Below are 18781 nucleotides of genomic sequence, written 5' to 3' on the forward strand. Positions count from 1 at the left end.
AATCCTTGAGTTCCACAGAGAAAGGTGAGGTTCAAGACAAATATATTTTCTTTGAAGCAAGCAGGGCATGATTGTGTTGGCCTCCTCTAATCTGGTGCCCTCCAGCTCTTTTGGCCCATGCCAACATACACCTTCCCCAAAGACAGGAAAGCTGGTTGAAAAGGTTGAATGTGTTTTGTTAATTGCTGAAGTTAAAAAATTCAATTACATTTACATTGGAAAGGGGGAAAATAACTATTAAGTTTATCTTAAACTGCCATTTAAATTTCAGTTAAATGCAATACAAGCCCTAGCAGAATGAAGCAGAACAATGCCATCCCTGGTGTTACACTCCCAATTCCCTGTTCTTTGAGTTGGGAGAGAAGGAAACAGCTGCATGAATGTTTGAAAACTCTGTTTAGCATCCTGTTCAGTTTTTAGGATGTTGCAAGTCAAACTTACGATATTGTAAATACTGCAATTCACATTTATAGTTGTGACACCATTGCAAGGACTGCAGATGTTCCCTTGCCAATGCACCAGCTGAAGGAGTTCCAACTGAGGCACTGGGGAGGAGGCCCTTGAAAAATGACACATCTAGAGCCCTCCTGCCAGTGAGGCATGATGTAAAAAACAGTTGTGACAGAGAGAGAATTAATTAAATTAGTCTCCAGAGCCTTGGAACTCCTGCAGTTAATATGACTGCTTGGCTTCTAAGGAAATTTTGTGGGAGAGTGGGGTATGTGAAATTGAGAGATGGACTATATTGTCATAGCTATCTCCGATCATGCAAGATCCTGACTGCTATTTCATATCCACCTTACCAAAACCATTCTCTTGCATTCCCTTTCTCTGTCCTTTATAATCTCATCTTCTTACCTTCTTCCTTAGTTTATAGCTTGTCTTTTTCTCAACAAGGGACCCAGCAAAAGTTCCATGGTTAAGGGCTTCAAAATTCAGTTTTCTGGAAGCAGTGATGTGCCACTAGGTAGCGTCTACTGTAAAGTACTGGAGGATCAGCTACAATTAACACTTGTGACCTTTTGGAACTGCTGTTGAGTAACTACCCTTAAATTATGGTGGGATACAAACCGCCCAAAAAGGGCGGTCTGCCACCGCCTCCATTTCTGTCGGTGGGAAGCTTTAGCCGCCAAATGGCGAGGCTTCCCGGTGTCGGAAAAAGAACCCACAAAAAGCAAGCTCTTTTTGCGTCATGCTTGCAATGCCTGAGTGTGCAAATGGCACACTCATGATGTCACAAGTGCGACGGGACGTGCGGACGCTACGTGTCTGTCATGTCAAAATGGCGGCGCCCGTGCGCCATTTTGACGTCCCCATCACATGCTAGGGGTGAGGCCAATATGGACGGTGTGTCCTCGGCCAACCACTAGCATGTGACGGGGGCTCCTCAAAGGCCCATCTAAATCAGGCCATTGTCACCTAAACACTAACTTTCCATTCATGCACAACTAACAAACAAGGAGAAATAGTTTTGCAAAAAAATAAAAATAATAATAATCCAAGAGAATTAGGTTTTTTTGATAAAGAACCAGTGAAGAAAGATAAACTCTGTTGATTCTTTAGCGTTATCTCTCATTTAATTAATTATGTAATCAATAATTTAATTTCAGGATTAATGTTATGCTGAACTTCCAACTTAAAACAATAAACTTAATTGAAAGGTAAAGGGTGAGACTTCAGATCCCCTGTTGACTTATGGTGACTGCATGGTGACTAGTTCTCATAACTAGAGATGGCTTGTTATTGCTTTCATCTGAAATCAAAGCTACAGAGAGCCATTGTAGTGTAATGGTTTGAGCACTGGACTATAACTGGAGATTAAGGTTTGATTCCCTGCTTGGCAATGGAAACTCATCTTGACGGGTCATGTACTCTCAGACTCAGAAAACTCTGTGGTAGTTCATTTTAGAGGCTCTGTAACAACACAACAGAAACAGCAACAACCTGGTACTCTAGCAATTTCTCTTGCAAATACTATCCAGGCCTGATGCTGCTTTGCTTCCAAGATTAGATGGCATCTGTTGCCTTCGGGGTATTTAAGCAACAAATTTAATTAAGTTGCCCCTTTTCCTGAGAAAATTTCTAACTTGATCAATAAGTTAATTGATTTTAATTATCACGTACCCTCCCTGGCTGTTTTTTCCAATGTCAGTAGAGTGAGGAATCTGAATGGTAGGACTGGAATACAGATGTATCCATGCATGTATAGGGCCTTCTGCACTTACTTGGATTGAATTGCTATGCCAACTGGGCAATGTATGTATGCATGTATATACCTCTTCTCTTATCTTTGATGAGCTCACATTGGTTTGAATGCCCTCCTCCACATCATTTTATCTTCACAACACCACTCTGATGTAGATGACATAGAAAGTATATATATATTAAAAAATATAGGCTGCCATCCTGTTCAGTATTTTATGAAGCATACGATTTCATAAAATTTGGAATTAATGTTATGGTTTTTATATTATTAAAATCACTGAAAGTGTTTCCTAAAATCTTGTCAACAGTGCATCCCTGAGAACAGAAGGATTTCCAAGGCACTGCAGAGTCAGGCAGTGTGATGATGCCTCCATCCTTCTCCTGGTGGTGACACATTTTGTGACAGGCAGCGGCAGGGACCCTGTCACAAAACGTTTCACTACCAGGAGAGGAATGGAGACCTCATTGCCTACTGCCCTGCTTTCTAGCACTTTGGAAATTCTTCTGTTTTTTTTTTTTTTTGGGGGGGGGGGCTATGCTGCTAAAAAGATAGATTTTTGAAGGTAGCATCAGGAGACTTATGAGGATCCTAAGGTGTATCCATCACAAGGTTTTCTGGGGATGAGTGTGTGTGACTCACCCAAGATCACCCAGTGAGTTTCCATGGCTGAACAGGAGAATCGAATCCTGATCCAGTGCTCAATCCAATGCTCAAACCACTACACCATGCTGGCTCTGGCTGATACTCTAATCATTAGAAACTCCTGCCTTAACAAAACTGATGAATGGTCACCACATTGCTTCAAATCTATCAAATGTGATTTCTTCTCTAGCTGTCTTTAGTTGGTCAGCATTTGGACCAAAGCATTTGGACCAACTTCAGCATTTGGACCACAGCCTCAACCAAAAAGATAACAAACCAGGTGAGAGAGTTTTACTCACAGGTTTTTCAGTTGCTGAATGGGGACTTGAACCTTGATTTCCTGAATTCCAGTCTAGTGCTCCAACCTGTTCAGCCCTAGTATAAGCTATCTGCATGTTTTGATATCCCCCTCCCAGTTTTGCACACTTGATGTTCAGCTGTTATGTTTTGATATGCTGATGCTATTTGCTAGAGCAGAAATGGTAAATATAATCTTCTGTCTACAAAAGGAAATGGATTATAGCAAACCCAGTGACTCTGGTTAGATTGACCATCATGACCGTACTTCCATTAAGGCAAAAATATTACATTGCTGTCTTGTCTCCTTTCTTGAGCAAAAGTCTTATGGCCTTAGCCATGAACATGGTCTCCAACTGTTTCTCCTACCCTGGAGGGGACAAAGCCCTGGCAAAGATTGTGAGATGTAGCCCCCTCCTGCTCCGCCAGGGGCACTGGAAGCGAAGCCCACCCTGGGAGAGCTTCCTGAGTCACAGCGAGGAAGAGGAGGAGGAAGCCAGCAGGGTGTTCATGGTGGACGGAGGCTGGATGCGGGCCATCACTTCCAATTAAAGGAGACCTACTCACAGTCATCATGGAAGAGTTCCTTTCTCTCTTCTTCATTGGCATATTAAAAGTACAGGCATGAACTGGGTCACAAACCAAAGGTGAAAAGTTCCTGTTGCTAATACACTTTTTACAAATCAGTTTATCATGCGTCCTGCTCTGTGCTGAAAGGGTACTACAATTAGTAAATCAATGTTGTGTTACCAAACTAAAGGATGAGTAAATTGCTCATTAATCTCACCTAAGCCCTGCATGGTAGATTGGTTTTCCTGGAGCTTGAAAGTAACTAGTGAAAATATTGTCCCAACTTTAGTCAACAAAGTAACTAATTATTATTAGCCTTTAAAAACCTAATAAAGCCAAGTAAAATGTTTCACCACAATGGTAACTAGCTACTTCAGGAGCTTTGGATCTACAATTTTAACAAATTATTTTCTAAAATAATGTTTCCAGCTCTGGTTGGTAACTTTTTTTGTTGTTGAAGGCAATTGAACCCTTAAAAGTAACTAAAAGTTAACAGTTACACTGCGAAAGGAGTGAATTTATCTCTAATCAATTAACAGGGCTGTTTATTAAAGACTTTTTGCTTCACTGATTTATCTCAAAATGTTAATAAACAAAACTGTTTTAAATCTATTTTATCTTGTTAATAGGGCTTAAAATGTTACCCCAAATCCTAGGATTCCATAGGATTGAGCCATGACAAAGTGGTGTCAAACTGCATTAATTCTGAAGTGTGGCAACAGTCTTGGTTGTTTGACTAATGTAGAACTCTTGTGTTCTGCCACTGATCCTTGCCTGTGATTTTGGCACAAGGGGCCCTGGATAGGGAAAGACTGTGGTGGGCTGATGGCATAACTGTGCTCCTTTTCACCAGTGGGGTCCCACTGGACAAGATGACCTGACTCTCTTTTGCATTTCTGTTATCTCCCCCAAATCCTGCCCTGATCAAGCCGGGCAATGCTTTGTTGCACATCACTAGTCACCTAGCAGTGTATAAAAGGGTGAGGGTGGCAATTTACTGGATATTGCTAGCAATTTAAGCAACAAGATAGGCATGACTTGGTGAGGGCCAGGTATCTATTTCCTCCAGTATCTCCCCATCCCTTGCCTCTTGTCCCCTGTGCATGCATTTAGAAGAGTTAATGTGTCTATGGAAAACCATTGGCAGGGATATGAAGGGTGAACTGGCACATTTGTGTACACAGAAGAGACAAGGGGGCCCATTTAATTGACTCATTCCACTCAGCCTTATCTTGTTCAAACACACATTTGTCCTCCAATCGATTAGTAGAGGGGGTTCTGGGACAAACAGCCTCCTGTCTTTCATACAACGATTACACTGATTGCTAATTGACCTCCTGATGTCAGACAGCAGTGGCTTTTTTTGGTTGTTTGTTTTTGGTGTGACCTGACATTTTAAAATTTGAGAACACCCACACGCCACAACCATGCCTGATCACTTATTCCCTGCATGGTCCTGCTAGGACTTTTTAGATTCCAAACTCTGTGCTCCAGAGTACACTTGGTTGCCTTTAGGCAATGAAAGCTTCCATGTCAGTGGAATGGTGAATCCCACTGACAAGGAACCATCAGCTGCTACTGATCAAGATCCTCTTCTAATCTACTTTTTTCATGCCCACAGAATGTGTCTCTGTTTCCCAACCTACTCTTGGATAGTGAGGCACCCAGAGTAGCATCACAGTCAAGCTCAAGCCAAGGGCGGACCGGCCGCAGGAGATACACCTCTCTCTGTGGTTGCACCATCTCCTTCACCCCAGTAGTCTGTAGGATGCAACAGGTATCCTGCAGTAAAATGTATTATTTCCCAGTGGTAGCCTGTAGAGGTTGAGCCTTCCTTATCCAGAAATCCGAAACCCAAAACTTTTCTCATGGGTGGCTGGGATAGTGACACCTTTGCTTTCTGATGGTTCAGTGTACACAAACCTTGTTTTATGCACAAAATTATTAAAATCATTATATTAAATTTCCTTCAGGCTATGTCTATAAGGTGTATATGAAATATAAATGAACTTTGCATTTAGACTTGTGTCCCATATCCCATATATCTCATTATGCATGTATATGCAAACATAGGTATTCCAAAATCAAAGAAAAATTTGAAATCCTAAACACTTCTGGTCCAAAGCATTTCAGATAAGGGAGACTCAATATGTACTACCCTAGGGACCACTGGATTGCACTCTAACTGCCATTAAAAATGTCTGCCATTTGAAATTTCCAAGACTTTCAAAGGTATATCCACACTGCAGCATTACTGCAATTTGATACCACTTGGTTCTGTCCTATACAACTCTGGGATTTGTAGTTTGGTGAACGGCTTAGCATTCTTTAGTGCACTCCCCTGTACTGCAGCATTGACGCTCCCTAGCAGAGAATTCAAAGTAAACTGCAGGATTCCTTACGATGGAGCCATGGTAAGATGGTATCAAACTGCTGTTAATGTGTAGTTTGGATATAACCCCAAGTTAGCAGCATGTTGAGATCATTTCTTAGGATGTTCAGATGAGAGACCTGAGAATCTGTAGCACTGTTACTCAAAATCCATGGCAAGTGGACGTGTCCTGTATGTACAGTAGGATGGATGTTGGTGGAGTGCCACCAATAGCAGGGAATGGAATTGAGTCTGCTGGGCACAAGGCCAACATCAGCGGTGAAGAGACTCTGGGCAAAATGCCATCAGTAGGATTCCTAGGTGGTCTGCACTCATCCTCCTACAATGAAATGCTTTCTGTTGCAGTTGCCAACTCACCTGTTATTCTTGGTAAGTCCACAGGGCAGCCCACCTGGGGATCCCACTGATGGCACTTTGCCCATGGTCTCCTCACAGCTGATGTTGGCCTTATGCCCAGCAGACTCAGTTCCATTCCCTGCCATTCATGGCACTCCATCCCATCAACACCCATTCCACTGTACAGAACATTTCCACTTCCCACAGATGTTATTCAGTAACGTTTGTTGTCAGGACTAAATGGCAAGCATTAGCAAAGCCTAATTAAATCACAAACAATTTAAAATTATTGGTGGACAATTTTCTCACTTGTTACAAAGGTCAAACAATCTTGCCCCTTTGGTTCTCATAACTTTCTCCCTCCTTAATTCTTCTGCCTGTGTTCCAGGGGAATTGGGAGGTCTTCAGTATGGCATAACACACTAACCCCAGCTGCATTTTCCAATTCTATATTACCAGTTAAACTATTGCAGGCAAGGTGCATGATGCAATTCCTGTGACAGCGACATAGAAACATCAAAATTTGTCTTAGACTGAATGAGACCATTAGCTTACTTTGCTCAATACTGTGTTGGTGCAGTATTTTACCAGTTGTACCTGGCTATACCAGAGGCTGAGTTTGGGACTCTCTTCATACAAGGTTTGTGCTCTACCATTGATGCTGAGGAGGATGGGACAATTGCCCAGGGATACGTGATGTTCAGTGTATTCTTTCTTCTCCTTTCTGTTAACTCAAAGTCATCACTTCTTTATCATCAATTCAGAACCCGTTTCTGGCAATTAATTACTGGAAAACAGACCTCCCATCCTCTTTATTGATTTGGAATGAGTTAGTCTTTAATGACTTCTTGGAAGGAATTTCAAAAAACAACATTGATTTTGTTATAACAAATAAACTTTTCATTTCCTCTTTCTTCACCAAATCCCCCCACCCCAAATCTTCCTTTGTTTCGGTCTGTGTTCTGGATTAACATGCAAAATGTACAACACCTATTGGTTATTTGAATATCAGTTAGCCTTCAGAGAGAAAATAGCAATGCCATCTGTTCTCCAGGATCTGTAGAGCAGGGATTCTCGAACTTTGGTCCCAAAGGTGTTGTGGACCAACCTGGCCCATTGTCAGGATTAAAAGCAGTTGAAAAAATGGGACAACAAAGGATTAGTCGGAACTGTCCTTGCCAAATCAGGAAAGTATGCCCTGATTCTTGTTGTTGCTAACTGCCCTCAAGTCAATCCTCACTCGTGGCAACTCAGATATTCTATTCCAATACCCATCAGTCCAACCAGCCTGGCCAAAGGTGAACTGTATTGCTTTAACTAATTTTTATTTGTTCATCACCTCAAGAGCCATTGTGGGTTGGGAGGTGATACAGAAATACTTTGAAGTTTAAATAAATAAATATAATAAATAGTCCAACAACACATGGGATCCCTCATCCCTTCTCTCACAAATATTTCTTTGGTGCTAGCTTTGAAAAATAAAATAAGTAAATCATGTTTATGCTAGTGCTCATGCCTATAAGCACATGCACTTAAGTGCCAATAGGCACATTACAAGAAGTTGTTCCAGGTTTCACTTGCAGATTTTTATTCTTAGCATTGGTTTGCCCATTTTTCTTTTTAACTGTGATTGTCTTGGACTACTGATGCCAATAGTGTTGAAGTGAGATGCAGCAAGTGCCATATATTTGAAAAAAATAAGTAAAATGATTCTTTTTACTTCTCAAGGTGATCCTGGAAGAAGCCAGAGAACAACAGTTGGCTCTGGGTTTGCCTGTCGCACAGTTAATCCCAGGCCAGTTTTTAAGAGCCTTGTTTTTGTATTGGTTGGGGCATCCTTCCCAGCACAGCCAACCACTTGGAAGCTTTTAGAGTCTGACAAAAGAGACAGGAACAGGGGAACTTGTTTGTCTTATGAAGGACAAAAGCAGAGAGTTAACTCTGAGCCATTCTCAAAATGAGAGTGTTGCTGCTGGAGAAAAAGGTACCTCTCTGAGCTGTAACTGGTGAAAATAGATAGATGTTCCTGTGAAAAGTGGTTTAATCTTACTTTTCTGTTACTAAAGAACCTTTACTTTTACTGATGGTTAGTATGGTTTGTTGTTGTTATATGCCTGCAAATCAACTCCAGGTTATGGTGATCCTATTTTATGGTTTTCTTGGCAAGATTTATTATTCAGAGGGGGTTTGCCATTGCCTTCCTTTTAGGCTGACAGATTGTGACTTCCTCAAAGTCATCCAGTGGGTTCCAGTGTCTGAATGGAGATTCAAACCCTAGTCTCCCTGAGTCCTCATCCAACAATGAACCTGTCACACCATTCTGGGTTGTTGATATCTCACCACCCCTTTAAGAGATGTTGTGCCTTTAGAGGTTGTGTAGGAGAAGAAATTTCAGCAGGTTTTGCTTGTCACACAACTCTTTCCCACACAAATCATTAAATGTGCAGGAGCCCTCTCCAGTTTTCAATCTGGTAATCCAAATCCCAAAGCCTTTTAGAGAGGATGCAAAGGTCCCAACATAAAGTTTTCCAGGAGACATAGGAAGGTGTAGAAATCTTCTTCTGAATTCTTAGACAGGGTTTCTCCAGTAATTGGATCTGATGGATTCACAAACCTTCCAGTCACCAACCAAGCCCCAATGAGGAGTGAAATTTAGACCACCTTTGGACCAGCTTTTTCTAGTTCTCTGACTTCTTCTATGTGAGCTTATTGCAAACAGCAGTAAAACTTGAAAGCCTTGTTATCAGCTCTTTTATCCATCAGCATAAGAAAGGTTTGCTGGTCACTCTGGCAGATGTTGCCTTTGCACCTGCTCAAGAAAATGAAAAATTAAAAAATAATAATCCTGGAGCTAATTCTCCAGTATTTTCCTGTCACCATCCCCCAAACACTCCTGAGCTTTCAAGTTAGAGAACAGCTTGGAACCCAGTTCACACCTTCCTTCCATTAGTTCCGACTCCTTTGAAAGTCTGAGAACCATTCCCTTCCCTTACTTGTGAAACAGATGAGGAACAGCACATCTAGTACTCTGGACAAAAGACAAGAGGACACTGATGATGATAAAGATGATGATTTCTATCCTGCCCTTTCCCCAGATTGGGACCCAAAGCATCTTACAAGGATTTAAAAAATTGTTAAAAATCCACAAGATACAAAAGTTAAAACACAACTAACAATCTGAAAAAAATTAAAACTAGGTTAAAGCATATATCATCAAACATACAGAACACACTAGCACAACAATTAATAATATCCATTGCACTGTGTAAAATGGGCCTTAAACCCTCAGTTCTAAGGATGCCTCAATTCTGTGCCTCTGAACATGTGCAAAAGTCAAGGAGGCTAGCAGGTGGAAGCAGTGGTCTGTCTCTTGTTGTTGAAAAAGGAAGTATCACAATAGACAAGGTGTAGCCCTTCCACAACATTTGTATGTCACTGTTAAAGGTAGAATTCAAAGACACAACTGTGTAAATTTCGAATATTATTATTAAGCTTTATTTATATAGCGCTGTAAATTTACACAGCACTGTACATAAAATCATTTATTAGACGGTTCCCTGCCTTCATGCTTACAATTTAAGAAGACACGACACAGAAGGAGAAGGGAATGGTTGAGGGGAAGGGGATCAGGTCCAGCATTCTTCACTCCCTCTGAGGCCTGGACCATGGCAGATGGACAGATGGAGGGATCTGTGTCTTAAGGATAGGCCTGATGGCATTGGAATATATGTATGCAAAGGGATCTTGTAGCCCCTTTGAGACTGTATGAAAGAAGTTGTAGCATAAGCTTTCGTAGACTTGGTCTACCTCCTCAGATGCATGGGTAAGAGTTCACTCCATGCATCTAAAAAGTAGACTGAGGCTGCATCTACAGTTACACTGAAGAAATAATGCAGCTTGACATTTTTATAACTGCCATGGCTCGATGCTATGAAATTCTGAGATTTGTAGTTTTGTGAGACAGAGGGTCAGAGAGCTCTGGTGTCACAACAGATGGCAAATCGGAAGATTCCATAGCATTGCACCTTGGCAATTAAAGTGCTTTCAAGCTGCATTATTTCTGCAGTGCAGATGCAGCCCAAGTCTACAAAAGCTTAGGCTACAACTTCTTTCGCAAAGATAGAGGCATTTCCTTTCCTTGCCAGACAAAGACCAACATCCTGCTTTGTGTCTGGTCACCCCAACCTGACATGGTTTGTGGGTTTCCTGGGTATAAACCAAACAGCAAGGGATCTGTGCCGTGCTCTGTCTGTTCCCCTTTGCTGTGTTTTTGTCCTTCAGTTTGGGAAGCAGGGAGGGCAGGGTGAGAAATGTGATACCAGGAAAGGAGAGAGAATGAGAGAGAGAGGAGTCCCATTGGGAGTGGGGGAGGCGAGCAGAAACCAGAGCCAAGCAATGCTCTGATTGTCTGCCATTATTCCCCGGCCCCTGGCCTGTGTTCCTCTACTTGGGGAATAAGCCTGATTGTTGGTTGCTTTCACTTCACTAACCACCTGCTATTACCGACACACCTGAGCGAGTAAATGGGCTTCCCACATTCGGGGCTTATTACTCAGAAAAGGTTCTGCAACTGAGAAGGCAGACTCCATTGTGCCAGGCAGAGAGAGAGAGAGAGATCTGAGAGAGAGCACCAACTGAAGCTCCAAAAGGCGACACACTCAGATCCACACAGGGATAGTCAGCTGCTGGTCGTGTTTACATAATGTGGCATCCGGTGGTATATCTACCCAGTGGCATCACTAGGGTTGGCATCACCCCATGCAGTAACTCATCATGTCACACACACACACCGTGGACCTTCTCCCATCCCACACCATACAGAATCCTTAGTAATGTTTTTTGTAGCAACGTTACTCATACCACATAATTCCCCTACTTCACTGAATGCAATGGCCATAAACTAGCAAAATTAAAATTATCCCTTTAAATTACAATATCATACACACAGCCTAAATGTATTTACATGGACATACTTTCATATGGTTAAAGCAAAAATTTGGTAAGATGTGGTGTTTTTAAATATAATTTTTAACACCTAGGCTTCCCCTTTGTCCTCCCACTGAGCCTCACCCCATCTCTTCAGTGTTTTAAAGGGATGCAAGTGAGCACCAGAGTCCATTTCTACCCAAAGGCTGTTGTTTGGGGAGCAGTGGTGTCACCCTCCACTTAGGGTGTCACCTGTTGTGGTCCACACTCCCTGCACCACCCCCAGTGATGCCCCTATATCTACCATTGGACTGGGAAAGGCATTGCTCCTGAGTCCCCATCGAATGAGGATCTTCTGTTACCACCTATCCTGCCATTACGTTTTACCCTGAGAGATAAGATGGTGGCCACTGCTGTATTCAGCAAGGCTATTGTTTTTTTACTTCTTTTCCTTGGGAATCTGGGCAATAAGCTATGCCATTCTAGGTGGCATCCCTAGGTGGGGGGAGGGGGAGGGATGACACAACTGCTCCCCAAATCCTTTTGGCAGAGACAAGCAAACCCCCTCTGAATAAATCTTGCCAAAGAAACCCCATGTAGGGTCACAACAAATGGGAAACAACTTGAAGGCACCAAACAACAATGCCATAAATGGAAGTCTGAGAAATGGATAAAAGATGTTCCATCCTGGCATCAGAGGGAGAAAAGAATCTCTAGTATCTGCTGGTCCTAATCCTCTCTCACATTGCCATCCCCTTTTCCTTGTGTGTCTTGTCTTAATTAATTTGTAAGCCTGTGGGCAGGGAACTGTTTTGTTGTTCTACTTGTAAAGTGACATGCACAATGATGGTGCTATATACATAAAGGCTGATTACTACTACTACTACTACTTTTATTTTATTTATGAGTAGGTGTTAAGGAATGTGATAGATAGTAGTTTATAGATAGTAGTGTATCTCACAAGCAGAATACTGAGCATTCATAAGGAGAAGGTGAGCAACAACCAGTCCCTCCCATCCTCCACACACATAGTCTGTCAGGAAAATACAGCCAGCTTAGATGCCAGCCACAGATGCTGGCAAGACGTCAGGAAGAAACTCTTCTAGAACATGGCCACATAGCCCAAAAAAACCCACAAAATATATATATATGAAATAGCTTTATTTACAAATAATAAAGCTTTCATAATATCTCATAGTGAGAGTCTCTGTGGCACTTTTCACACATGGAAGAGAGAGGCAGAACTGCAAACTACAAAAACGGAGGAGAAGCAAACTCGGATTAACAGATGCAGGGCGAAAGTGCATGCAGCCAATAGGTCCCACAAACTGGAAATGATATTACATTCTGCACTTAAATTGAGCCAGTGTGGTGTAGTGGTTTGAGTGTTGGACTATGATTCTGGAGACTAGGTCTCAAATCCTGGCTCAGCCATTTAAATACACTGAGCAAGTCATTGGCCTGTTACAGACAGCCAAAATAAAGCTGCTTCGAGTCACTTTGGAGGTATGGTATTTCAATGATACATGCGTCCTAAGAGTCCAAAGGCCGCACCAAAGCCACGCTCCAGTCCTAAGGACTGGAGTGCAGCTTTGGTGAAGCTTCCAGACTCTTAGGACTCATGCATCATTGAAATACCATACCACCAAAGTGACTCGAAGCAGCTTTATTTTGGCTGTCTGTAACAGGCCATAGTCTCTCAGCCTCAGAGAGAATGGCAATGTCAAACTTCCTCTGAACAAATCTGGCCTTGAAATCTTTGATAGATTTGAGTTAGGGTTGCCATAAACTGGAAACAAGATGAAGGCACACAGCAGCAGCTGGTGGAAGGAACAGCCAGCAAAGAACAATATGTAAGAATGGTGTCAATGAAGGGTACCTGACTATGCAGGCTTCTGATAGAATATAAAGAAGAGAAAGAGTGCTTTCCTCCCATCACAGTCTGTTCCACTTCTTTTTCAAATGTTTAACCTCCTACCTCAGTAACCAGATCAGACTTCTGTGCCTCCAGGGTTTGTGAATGATTCCAGCTGGGAAGCTTATGCATGACACACCAGAGCTGGATAATAACACCACTGCCAAGTAGCTAACTCTATTAATATTTAAAGTGAAATTCTTGTCGGGTGAAGAGATCAGCTAGGCTATGGAGATGCGGAAATCTTTCCGTCACAATTTTTCTACATTTCTCTGCATTTGAACCAATCTTTGACCCAATCTTTGGTTCAAATTGGGTTGTTAGACTGATTTTACTTCTCATGCGGGAGATCACATTAGACTTCCTTCTCACAGGGGAAATTGATATCTAAAGTCACCTCTCCTTTCTTGCAGACTTGCGGTCAGCAGTCTTGAATATTCATGGATAGGCGACCTCTGTTATTTTCAATAGGGCATGTCGCTATGGTGCGCACCCAATTCAAGCCCAGGGGGCTTGAATATAGGCGACTCTCCAATTTTGCAGGAGATTCCAGAATGGATTCCCCTTGAAAATGGAGGGCCAACAGTATTTGTATTCCTTTGCATTAAAAGTTGTGCATCTTGAGGCATGCTTTTCAAATAGATGGTATGCATTTTCCTCATTGATTCAAGCATGTTTGTTTCTATTTATCAGTGGCACTTCTTCTTAGCCGTTTGCACTTCTAAAACGCATGCATAGAATTGTGCATATTTTATTTGTCCAAAATACATCATAAGACTTGAAAATGTGGGAATTTCAGAGGCAGGGCGCCCTACAAATGGTTTAATCTGTATCTGGCCTAATTTCCCCCAACCCCCTGAAAGCTTTTTTTACTTTTTGTAAATTATTTTCAGTAAATTGCTGCTGTCTTTATATCCTCCCCCCCTCAATTGTCTTGACCTTTCAATTAACATTCTCTGATCGCTGCACTTATTTTACATTTTCCCCAGTCAACCATTATGTGTAACTACTTTTCCATTTACATTCTGTTCTCATTTCACACTGCTGAGTCTGCCTGTTTTTCTCATTTGTCAGTAAATTCATCTGTCTAATTCATTTTTGTGTGTGTGAACTACAACTAACTGATTGGATTGGGTTCAAGAGAGCTAAAATAGAACATATGTCTGCTGTTTTTCCTTTTCGGTTTTGTGCCAGACATATGGACTTTGGGGACGGTAGACACCTGGAAAGTTATTTTTAAAAATTAACTATGCCAACAAGTTAAAGTTAATGGCCATGATTCTGTATCACCTACGTATCTACCGTATTTACGTAGCTAAGTGGTGTCTCCCAAAGTCCCCTCTGTATCCTCACTTACAGATTTTAAAGACTTGCTAGAAGCTGCTGGCCTGTAGTAAAAATGGAAACCTTTCTTCTCATTCACCATGTTGTTGTCACTTCAGCATCTTCAAAGGAGGCTGAAGTGGCAGAACAAGCCAATATTTGAACTAGCAAATACTCCTCCTCTGCTAACCCTTTAACTAGAAAAGTAACTAAGGATGTATGTACATTGTTGAAATAATGCACTTCGACATCATTTTAACTGTCGTCGTGCCATCCAATGGGACCCTGGGATTTGTAATTTTACATCATTTTTTAGTCCTCTCTGCAATGTGTGCTGGTGCTTCATTAAATTACACATCCCAAGGTTCTACAGGATGGAGCCATGGCTGTTAAAGTGGAGTCAAAACTGCATCATTTCTACTGTGTAGATGCACCCTAAGAAGTGACAAATTCAGGGGTAGACATGTTGGCCATGCAGCAAAGTACAAATCCTAAATCCATAACAATACAAAACACACACACACACAAACAAAAAAGAATGATAACTTTACTAGACCAATTAAAAAGCACAAAATACAGCATGCAAGGTTTTGAAGCTTCACTGTCTTCTTCATTAGACAATGAAGTTAATACATCATACCGGAGAAGAAAAATGAGAATGTTAGAGTTATAGGCCTACGGGTATATTTTGTCCCAGCTGTTACTTCTGTTGTAAAGGGGATATCTATTCAAGCAGAGACCACCCCCTTTTGGGTACCAGGGGCAAAGAGCAATAAAACAGAGGCAATAAAGTTTCAAATTCATTAGCATCAGTAAAGTAACTTCCATTGAGATCCAGGCAATCTCTTCCCCGTGTCCCTTAGCAGTTAGGCAGAGAATGTTGAATTGCTCAGGAGGTATGTACCCTCTGGAAAAACCTTTAGGTGCTGCACAGGCTTGATAAAGATATTAGTATTTTATGGATTTAAGAAGTTACAGTTATACTCAGTGGTGGTTGGTAACTTCCATGTCAGTACACTGGTCAATCTATTACAGGGTTTAATCCAAATTTTAAAGTAGCTGTCAAAGGTGCTGAATCAGTTTTGGAGTTTGGGGTAAAATCCAGGATGGATTTTTAGCCACCTCTGAATATTCCTTGCCTATGAAAACCTTATGAAATGCATGGGGTCTCCATAAGCCAACAGGCAACTTTAAGGGACATACACAAATACAGAAACTTTCCACTTGTGGATTCCCCTCCTTCCCAATTGTAAAGACAAACCACTCCTGATTCATTTTGCTCTTTGTTTATTAAATTTAAGGTATTTCATAGTTATGTGTGCATATAAATGCAGACAGATAGATAAATATAGGTATTGCAATTAATTAATGTTTCAATGCTCTCTTTTTTGTATGCCTTTAATTGCACGGTTCTTTTAAATTATGAGCTGCCTTGAATTCCAATTTTGGGGGAAATCAGGATATTATTAATAATAATAATAGATATAAACCAGTCTTGCAAATCATAATAAAATCATACCTAAATAAATAAAATAAATAAAATAATAAACAATATCTAACAGCATGATTTAAGACCTTAAATTACAACTAATTATTTTGTAGTTCATGTCTAGTTTGATGGAAAGGGAAGAAATCTCTATGGAAGTGTCCTTTCAAAAGGAGCTGGTCTAGAATTTTTTTCAGGTTGTCAAATCTAATGAATGAATGTGTTAATGTTTTAATAAAGTCATCATCTTCATTCCTCCTTATTTATTTTCCTCCCACTTTATATGTCATAATTCTGAAATTTTTAAGGCTTTAATGGTGGGCGATAAGTTTTTAGATAGACAGAATGGGTGTTTGCAGGATGTTCCTCTCATCTTGATTCACTGAAGGCACTGCCTTGTCCCATCCATCAGATCAATTTTGGGAAACTGTTGACGTGGGAGATTATAGCAGTTCTCCATCTTCCTGACACTAGAGGAACCATTAGACCAGATGGGGACTGAGGTCAGCAACAGGTTATATGTCTGCAACTAAGTGAGCATTTTATTTTTTTCGGTGGAGGGGGGGTATTGGGGAATGGCTTTCTCAGGGCCATTTTGAACAGTAAGTGATATTCATGATAGGATTTGTCAGATGGGACCTTGCCATCTCTCCAGATCATGTGTCTTACCTACAAGACTGGCTTTCAATCTCTCATGGACAGCTTGGACCATCGTCTGACTTTGAGGGGAGAAAAAGAATCCCTGAGGACTTGATAAGAGGGAGATCAATACTGGATGATGTCTTCTTAAAATGACAGGGGAGGAAATGAAAGGAGAATGGGATTGTGTACGACCTTCAGGCCAATCCATCTCTTCAAAGATTTGCTTCACACATGTGGCCTGTGTTGAATTACGGTCCAGTAAATCTCCATGACTCCAGGTGTATCCTAATAGGAAATCTTAGGAAGAAAATGGAACTCAGGCTTGCATCCTTCCGAGGTCGCTAAAATGAGTACCCAGACTGTTGGGGGTAAATTAGCTTACTTGCTAATTAGCTTACTTGCTGTTCACCGCTATGATCTTTGGAATAGCGGTATATAAATAAAACAAATTAATTAATTAAGTGGGCAAATTTAGAAACTTATTTGCAGAAGTGGGGAGGAATCAACTGGCAAAATTTCAAAAGTATCTACTGTAATCTCCATATGAGCAGTGGGTATTACAGACTCTCTAACTGTTCCAGTTTGGCAGGCACAGTCCCAATTCATCTTGTGTCATATTACTTTTTCAACTGATTTTCAAATGTTTGCTTCTCCTCCTCATTTTCCTGCTTTGTCCTCATATCACTTCATTTGCTGCAAACTGAGCTCAAGGTGCAAAACTTATTTGGGAGAGGAAAGGAAAAGTCAGACTCTTGCCCTTCCCAGTAGGCTCAGGCAAAAGTAAACTGCTCCTGTCTCTCCTAGTTTGCCTGTTCTTCCTCATTAATAGCTTCTGCTCACTTGATCACATTCTGATGTTGCTTGGACACCGTGTGCTAGGTTGTTTATGCTGAAGAGGGAATTTTTCTGGGGGCCCTTTCACTGTACACAATAATAGCATTGTGGCACCACTTCAACTGTCATGGCTGCATCCTGTGGTAGCTTGGGGTTTATAGTTGTAGAGTTCTTTGAATGACAGTTCTAAGTGCTGCTTTCGAAACTGCAAATTCCAGGAGTCCATAGGATGGAACCTGGGCAGTTCAAGTGGAAATATAGGGCTATAATAATGTAGTGTGAAAGGGCTTCAGATATTGCATGTGTGACAGGCAATACCTTCTGAATTTCCATACTCTGGAGAGTAGGGTAGGAATTTCTAACAAAGGAGCAAATAATTGTTTCCTGGGAATTGCAGATAAGTAGATAATGTACAAGATTCTCTAGAAGAACATAGCCCTAAATCCAATGGTTAGTCCTGTGGTATAGTTGTTTGAGTGTTGTACTATGGGTCTGGAGACCAGGGCACAATTCCCAGCTCAGCCATGAAATCCACTGGGTTACTTTGGGTAAGTCACACTTTCTCAGCCTCAGAGGATGGCAATGGCAAATTCCCTCTGAAGAAACTTGTCCTATGATTGGTTTGTCTTAGGGTTGTCATAAGTTGGCAATGATTTGATGGCAAACAACACCACGCACAACTATTAAAGGTGCAGGAGATCTTTCCTATATTTCCTTGGCAACACCTGCTCCCTGCATTATAGATAGTTGGAGATACTTCTGTCTGATGGCTGTTGTATTTATTTGTTCTGTAGCATCCTGTCTGGCACTGATTTCAAATGAATGACTGTTCTTTTGGTGGAAGAGACTCTAAAAGACGCACATGTTGTGTAATAGGGCTCATTCACAGAGATGAGGAAATCTGTCACTTTTACTTCGACCAGCATGTTACATGTAACCAGGTTCCATTATTCATCTCACTACAGCTCTTTGAACCAGCTGGGGTTTTCAAACACTCTTCAAAGGCAGCCCCACATAATGTATGTTACATCCAAATGGTATATAATGAAGGCATGTGTCACTGTGGCTAAATATGACATCCCAAGGAACAGATTGTTAGTATAATAGTATGTATTTGTCCTAATGAGTTCTAGGCAAGGCTGAAACCTGAGCATCTTAAGTCCAGGAATACAATCAATTTGAGAATCTGTGATTTCAATGGGAATGTAGCCC

This window comes from Sceloporus occidentalis, unplaced genomic scaffold (genome assembly GCF_023333645.1).
Source record: "Sceloporus occidentalis isolate IW3139 unplaced genomic scaffold, rSceOcc1.0.p SCAF_7, whole genome shotgun sequence".
Taxonomy (NCBI): domain Eukaryota; kingdom Metazoa; phylum Chordata; class Lepidosauria; order Squamata; family Phrynosomatidae; genus Sceloporus; species Sceloporus occidentalis.